Raw genomic sequence first — 6,219 nt, forward strand, 5'->3', positions numbered from 1 at the left:
ATTTAGGAAAATTGAAGAGAATAGGCAAGCATAAGCTCATGTAGACATAAGGTTCACAAATTCATGCATTAAGTGCCACCTAAACAAATGAAAACAAACAAGCAATCGAGTTGGAAAATTGAGGCTACCAAGGACTCAAATGCGAACACTAACCAAACACTCAAGCTTATCAAACACTTCTAGGAACCTCAAAAATCCAAAGGCAAAGAAAAAGTCAAGTAATGGCTTAAAATTCAGCTATTCTAAGACCTATTTGCAAAAATTAGGACTTAATTGAGTCTTTGTAATATTGCTGCAAAATTTCAGGGACCCAATTGATTGATTTTCAGAGCTTACGGGCCTTAGAAGGATTAGATAGAAGCCAAGGGGTTGGAGTGCAATTATTTTAGAACATTTTACATGCAAGTTTCATGCAACCACGTAAAGAATGCTTCTGCAAATATTTTCTTCCATTCCAGCAATAAAAGATTTTCAGCAACACCGAATGAAACTTGCTGCAACTTTCTTACCAATTCAGATTTTTATCAAAGCTTTGATTTAGATGTTTTTAAAACCCAACATCACAGCTCCAAACCAAACCATTAACTATACCACCACCATGATCCTAACAAGCTGGAAACTCAAGAAGATGTCATACAAAATTCTGGAATAAAGCTCATACGAAGAAACAGGTTTATTCTTTCCAGCAAGCACTTGAACGTGATTCAAACATTTCAACCCATACACACCCAACACCCCTTAATACTGAACACTTCAAATAAAACTAGAGTTATTGACTATAATCATCAAACTCAGCAGATCACAACTCACGGCCAAACAAAGAAAACCAAACAGCAGCTGAAGCGAACAAAGTTTCCAAAGTCGCAGGTCTGAACCAGCAAACTTGGAATTCATGCAAGGAAACACAGAAAATGAGTAGGTTTAGCCGAAATACTCCCATGAGATGCAGCAAAGCAACACAATCTAAATGCCCTGAATACTTGTCAAACCTGAACTCTAGCCTTTCAAGATATCAGACCCAAAAACAAAAAAAAAACAAACTCCAGCGGCTCAAGAGAAAAAGGAAGCTATTCGCACAGCTGCAACATGGTCAAGAGTAACTCTCGGCTATTCTACGCTTCACTGTAATGAACTAAAAGGGACTTAATACAAGCCCCAACTGACTCCAGCACAACGACTTGGGGCGAAGGGGCGAGGGAGGATTAAATACAGCACAGCAAAGAATACAAGCATCCACACCACCCAATCAGAATTTCAGTTATTCTAGAAAAATCAGTCTACAAACATCCACATAACCAGCCGAACCCTTTCAAATTCATTGCAGCAAAGATTTTACTCCTAAACTTCAGCAAAACACTGTGTGAATCCAGGCCATGGCATCAAACAAGTATTGTTTTTCAACCCTTAACATAAAAACACTAGTTTTAGGCATGCTAAGAGATTTTAATCATAGAACAAACAAAACTGCAAACTTTCTACGGTGAAGCCTTCATTTCCTTAGACCCGAACCCCCATAACCCTCAAGTCATCAATTCTCGCACAACCCAAGCACAAAAGCTTTTCATTCCAGGAGAAACCGGACAAACAAAACAATACAGAACAAACTAAGGATGATGCAATTCTGAAATATACAACTTGCTGGGCTTGCTTGAAAGAGGTAAAAAGGATTACCTTTAACGCCTTATAGTGTCCAGTGAGCAAAGAAAAATTGGAAAGGTTGCACCCAGACGTCAACTTTGAAGATGCAGGTTTCAGGTGAAAAGATTCCCAAAGCTTCGTAGGAAGACAGAAACGAAACCTTTTCCTCCTTCAGCCACTGGTCAGATTTCTCTCTTAGCCCTTTCTGGTTTTCTTTCCCAGCCGCTGCTTCACCAAAAGATCCTCTCAAGCTCTCCCCTAAGTTTCCTTTTTCCTTTTCAAAACCCCCAACCCCAGCTCTCGCTTTCAGTTTTTCTCTCGCCGTCCAACTCTCAATCCCTCAGCTCTCAGTTTTTCCTTTTAGCCGTTAGCCCTCTCATCCCCCCTTTGCGGCTGTAGCCCTATTTCCCTTTTATATCAACTTCCCAATCTCCTAAACCCTCAACTGAATGGTCAGGATGAAGGCCAGCCTCTGCCTTCATCCTGCCCTTCAATGGCACGTACGAAGCTAGCCTTCGCAAGCTGCCAAAAACGCAGCTTGCAGGCCGTGACCTTTTTCTTTTTTTCTTTTTTCTTTTTTTTTTTCAAGAAAACTAATTGATTAATTAAACAAAATTGATAATAATAATAATAATAATAACACAAGCAACTTAATTAACATTGGATAAAAAAAATAAATAAACTAGAAACAACAAAATGCAACTTTCCATTTTTTCTTTTTCCATTTTTCTCATTTTTCACTTTTCCTCTTTTTTCCTAAATGAACCAAATAAAAGATAAATTAAGTAGAAATGACAAAAATAGATAAATAAAGCTGAATAAAACATAATTTCTATTTTTTCCTTTTTTCCAAGAAACTTTATGCTAAAACTTAAAAACAAAGACTAGAAACTAAAAACTAAAAAAAACGAACACGACAAATAAACTAAAAATGAAATTACACCAAAAATTTGGTGTCTACAGACATGTGTCACCATATGATTAAATCTTGTTTTGACTTACTATTCATCATTTTACCATGTACTAAATAACCCCAAAAATTGACCAAAAATCTTCCAAAATCTCCAAGCTTGTGGCCGACCATCTCTCCAAGTTGAGGTCTTCTGATGAATTGTAGCCGTGTATCTTAGCTTTCGTATGGCTTTGGAATCACTTGATTTGGACTTAGGTAGCCTGACTTATGATGTTTGAACCAGAATGCGGTTTGTAAACCTATTTTTGCGGTTCTGGTTTAGTATCTTGCATTTTTGACCTAGTTACACTCGAAACTGGGCAGAGTAGCCTTCTTCAACATTGTAGCCCTATCTCTTAGCTTCGAAACGGTGTATCTTGTACCTTCATTCGATAATCGTAGTGCCAATGGTGCCAAAACCGCAAAATGATGTCAAAAACTATTTTTTTTTGGGTTAGAGCTAATTCCATTTCCGGATTTTCCTGGTTTACTCTAGTGCTTATGTATTCTTATGGAGCCCTATTTTGGTGGTATTTGGAATTGGTTTATGACTTGTAATCGAGTCTTATTGTGCTTATTTGAATATTTTAGGGCTTGACTTTCATTTCCGGTCATTTTCCTAGCTAAATTTTGTACTTGAATGACTTTGAGCCTATTGAATGGCTGTTGTGATGAATTTATATTTCGTATGACTTTGGGACTGGCTGAGGAAAATAATGAAGCCATGACGGCTGGAAAAGTAAGCAAATTTAGGGAAAATGCTGTCCAATTTTCTAGGTCGCTTAGTCTCTGTAGGTTTGAGTTGTGAAAAAATGATGGGTTTTAGGAGTTGTTTGTAACCCTAGGACCAACTGTTATCCTTTTTGCTTAACATGGAAAGGCGTACGACATGTAGTCGAGCCTCACTTGTGCATTCCGTTTACTCGATTTTGGATGTGAAACCTTCAATTGGTTTACTTTGCTTATTTTAGGGTTTCTTGGCGATTAAAGCCAATCTGAAGTGAAAACTTTTGAAGTATCTGTACTTGAACGGGTGAGTGTACCACTCCCCTCACTTGTTGTTTAACTCGATTTCTGTACATGCAATCTGTGATATGAACGACTGAATTATCTATTTATTTTGTTGGAGACGAGGGTGTACTTTATCACACTCGTTCTCTTGTCTGTTCATATGCCAATTTTTGGTGTGAATCTGAATCTGTTATCTGTATCTGTATCTGTATCTGTATCTGTTCTGACGTCGTTTGGAAGCTTGTATCCAACGACCTTTCTGTGACCTCTGAGCTCAACACCTGTGGCCAGTTACTCGAGTCGAGCCGGCAAGGGCCTGGTCGATTAGATAACGAACCACGGTAGTCTGTTTTGGGATCTTTGGGTATTGAGACCCTTGATTCCGGTATACTCGAGTATTACCATTTCTGATCTGATTGGATTTCGGGCCCGGTGGGGGTATGTGAGGTGGAAGGAATCGAAGAAAGTGGAGTCTACGGTATTGGTTACTTCTGTAACGTTGACGGAGTGTCAACTGTTATTTCGATCAAGTTTCGGTGAAGCAAATGGGAATTTGGCTCCTGAGAGCCACCCGTATCCTTTCTGTCTATGGTGTTGTTCACTTCTTTATTTGATGCACATATGTGATTAATTGAATATGAAGTTCCATGTTTCTTATTTGCTATTTTTTTGGTACCTCATTGAGCGTAAGCTCACCCCTTCCCGTCATCTTTGTTTTCCTTACAGGGAACCACTTTTGGGGCTAGTTTTATTATAGTTTTGTAAAGCTCCTCGATAGTTGGAAAACCCTAAATATATTTTGATCTAATTATCTTCTTTTGTTCCGTAAATTACAAACGTATGTGTATAAAACTATTTACCCTGTTCATGTATACTATTTGGATTGGAAATGTTTTCCCGAGTCATATGGCCATATCTGTATTCGTTGGGCTCCTGGCTGGGTGGTGATGTGGCAACACTATTCATTGTGGTGTTGCTTTTCATTTTGCCATTTGGCGACTCTGAATCGTTTGAGCGCGCTATTACCTTCCTGAACGTTTTCGATTTCTTTTAACGACGCGACTGAGTCCTGACGAGAGCTGGGCAGGCGGCCCACCGAACCCTTTGGTTCGCCTTAGGGGGAGGTGGGGTTGTCACAACCTCTCCCTAGGGCGAACGCTAGGGTGTCAGCGGACTGCCTGCCCAGCTCTCGCCGGGGCTCAGTCGATCAAAGTACTAATAACTCAAATGAAGCGGACGAAACATCTTCCATGCAAGGGAGTGTAACCCAAAATAAAATATAATCACTTCACCAATTCTCCAAAAGCTTAGTATACCTATAACCAAAAGTCAACTTACATAACAAGAGTTGAACTTATAGGTTTAAACTTACAGGAGTCAAAAGTAAGGTCTACTTAAGTAAAAGGTTACACTCTCAAATACAAGTCCAAAACAATGTAAAGCTAAGAAAGCTCTTGATCAAATCCATCCCCGATCTGTTAAGGAAAACAAAGGGAGTGCGGTGAGCTAACGCCCAGTAAGGTTCCAAGTAAAATGATTAAACACATAGCCAAATAAGGTCACAAAATAATCAAATAAACTCCGTACAGTAAGACAGTAATTTAATCACAGTTCAATTAAAGGATACGGGTGGCTTTCAAAAGCCAATAACCACTGGAGCTTGATCATAACTGGATCCGTTGACTCTCCGTCAACGTTTGTATTCATAAAATGCAAGTCCGTAGAACACCGCTTTCACCAATCTCCGTCCACCAATCAACCCCCTACCGGGCCCGCACGCCACAAACAGTAGTTTGGTAATACTCGAGTATACCAGGAATCCAAGATTCCAAAGAAACAGGATCAAGTCGAGAATTTTACCACTGGTGGTGTTGGGCAACACAACAAGCAAGCTCAACGGCTATACTTCACCAGGGACCTCCAAACATCAGTCCCCAAGGTTTATCGGCCTTCTCGACCAAGCCCTTGCTGGCTCGATACAACCGACTCACCTAAGAGGTTAGGTACCCAAACAGTAGCAGTCGTTGATGGGATATCACCCAAACAACTCAAACACAGTCATGTATATAGCGAAATCTCATCTCATAATAACAGTATACAGAGACTCATTGGAAAACAAGGGAGGTCGAGTGCGATAAAGTACACGCTCGCCTCTATTTTATCAAAACAGTATTTGGCTCCAACAGTCATAAATCAAGTATTTCAAATATTCAGATATTTCACATAATGGGTAGTAGGTAGTGGAACACTCACCAAAGATGTAGTGCCTTTACGAATCACGGTCAGGTATTACTCTTTGTGTGGAGTTCAACTCTGCGATAAAACGTCATTAAGAACTTGAAATCAATTAGGGTTCAAGTTTCTTTTAAAGAAAATCAAGTAATTGAAACTCATTTTGGAAATATTCGTAAAACTCATGCTCGCTCTTAAAACTTTGAAACTTTGAAGCAATTAAACTTTGAAATTCCCATTTGAGTCGAAGAGAGGAGGAAAACGTATTTCTATTAGTCGTTACTTTCATTTTTCCAAGGTTACAAGGTTCGGCCGAATTCTAACTTATATACCTCTATGAGCGAAGACTTGAATACCCTAGACGATTTGAGTTCAATTCGACCTCA

The 6,219-nt window shown here is 39.3% G+C and overlaps 1 long non-coding RNA gene across 1 annotated transcript; it reads right to left on the reverse strand.

The window, feature by feature from the left end:
* Positions 1-4,899: 4,899 nt before the first annotated feature.
* On the reverse strand, positions 4,900-5,892 carry LOC113767345. Its single transcript, XR_003468009.1, has 2 exons — positions 5,855-5,892; positions 4,900-5,076 (listed from the first exon to the last, which is right to left on the reverse strand). It is a non-coding gene; the product is annotated as an uncharacterized LOC113767345 (long non-coding RNA).
* Between the last annotated feature and the right edge of the window lie 327 nt (positions 5,893-6,219).

The sequence above is a fragment of the Coffea eugenioides genome, chromosome 4 (genome assembly GCF_003713205.1).
Source record: "Coffea eugenioides isolate CCC68of chromosome 4, Ceug_1.0, whole genome shotgun sequence".
In the NCBI taxonomy this organism is placed as follows: Eukaryota; Viridiplantae; Streptophyta; class Magnoliopsida; order Gentianales; family Rubiaceae; genus Coffea; species Coffea eugenioides.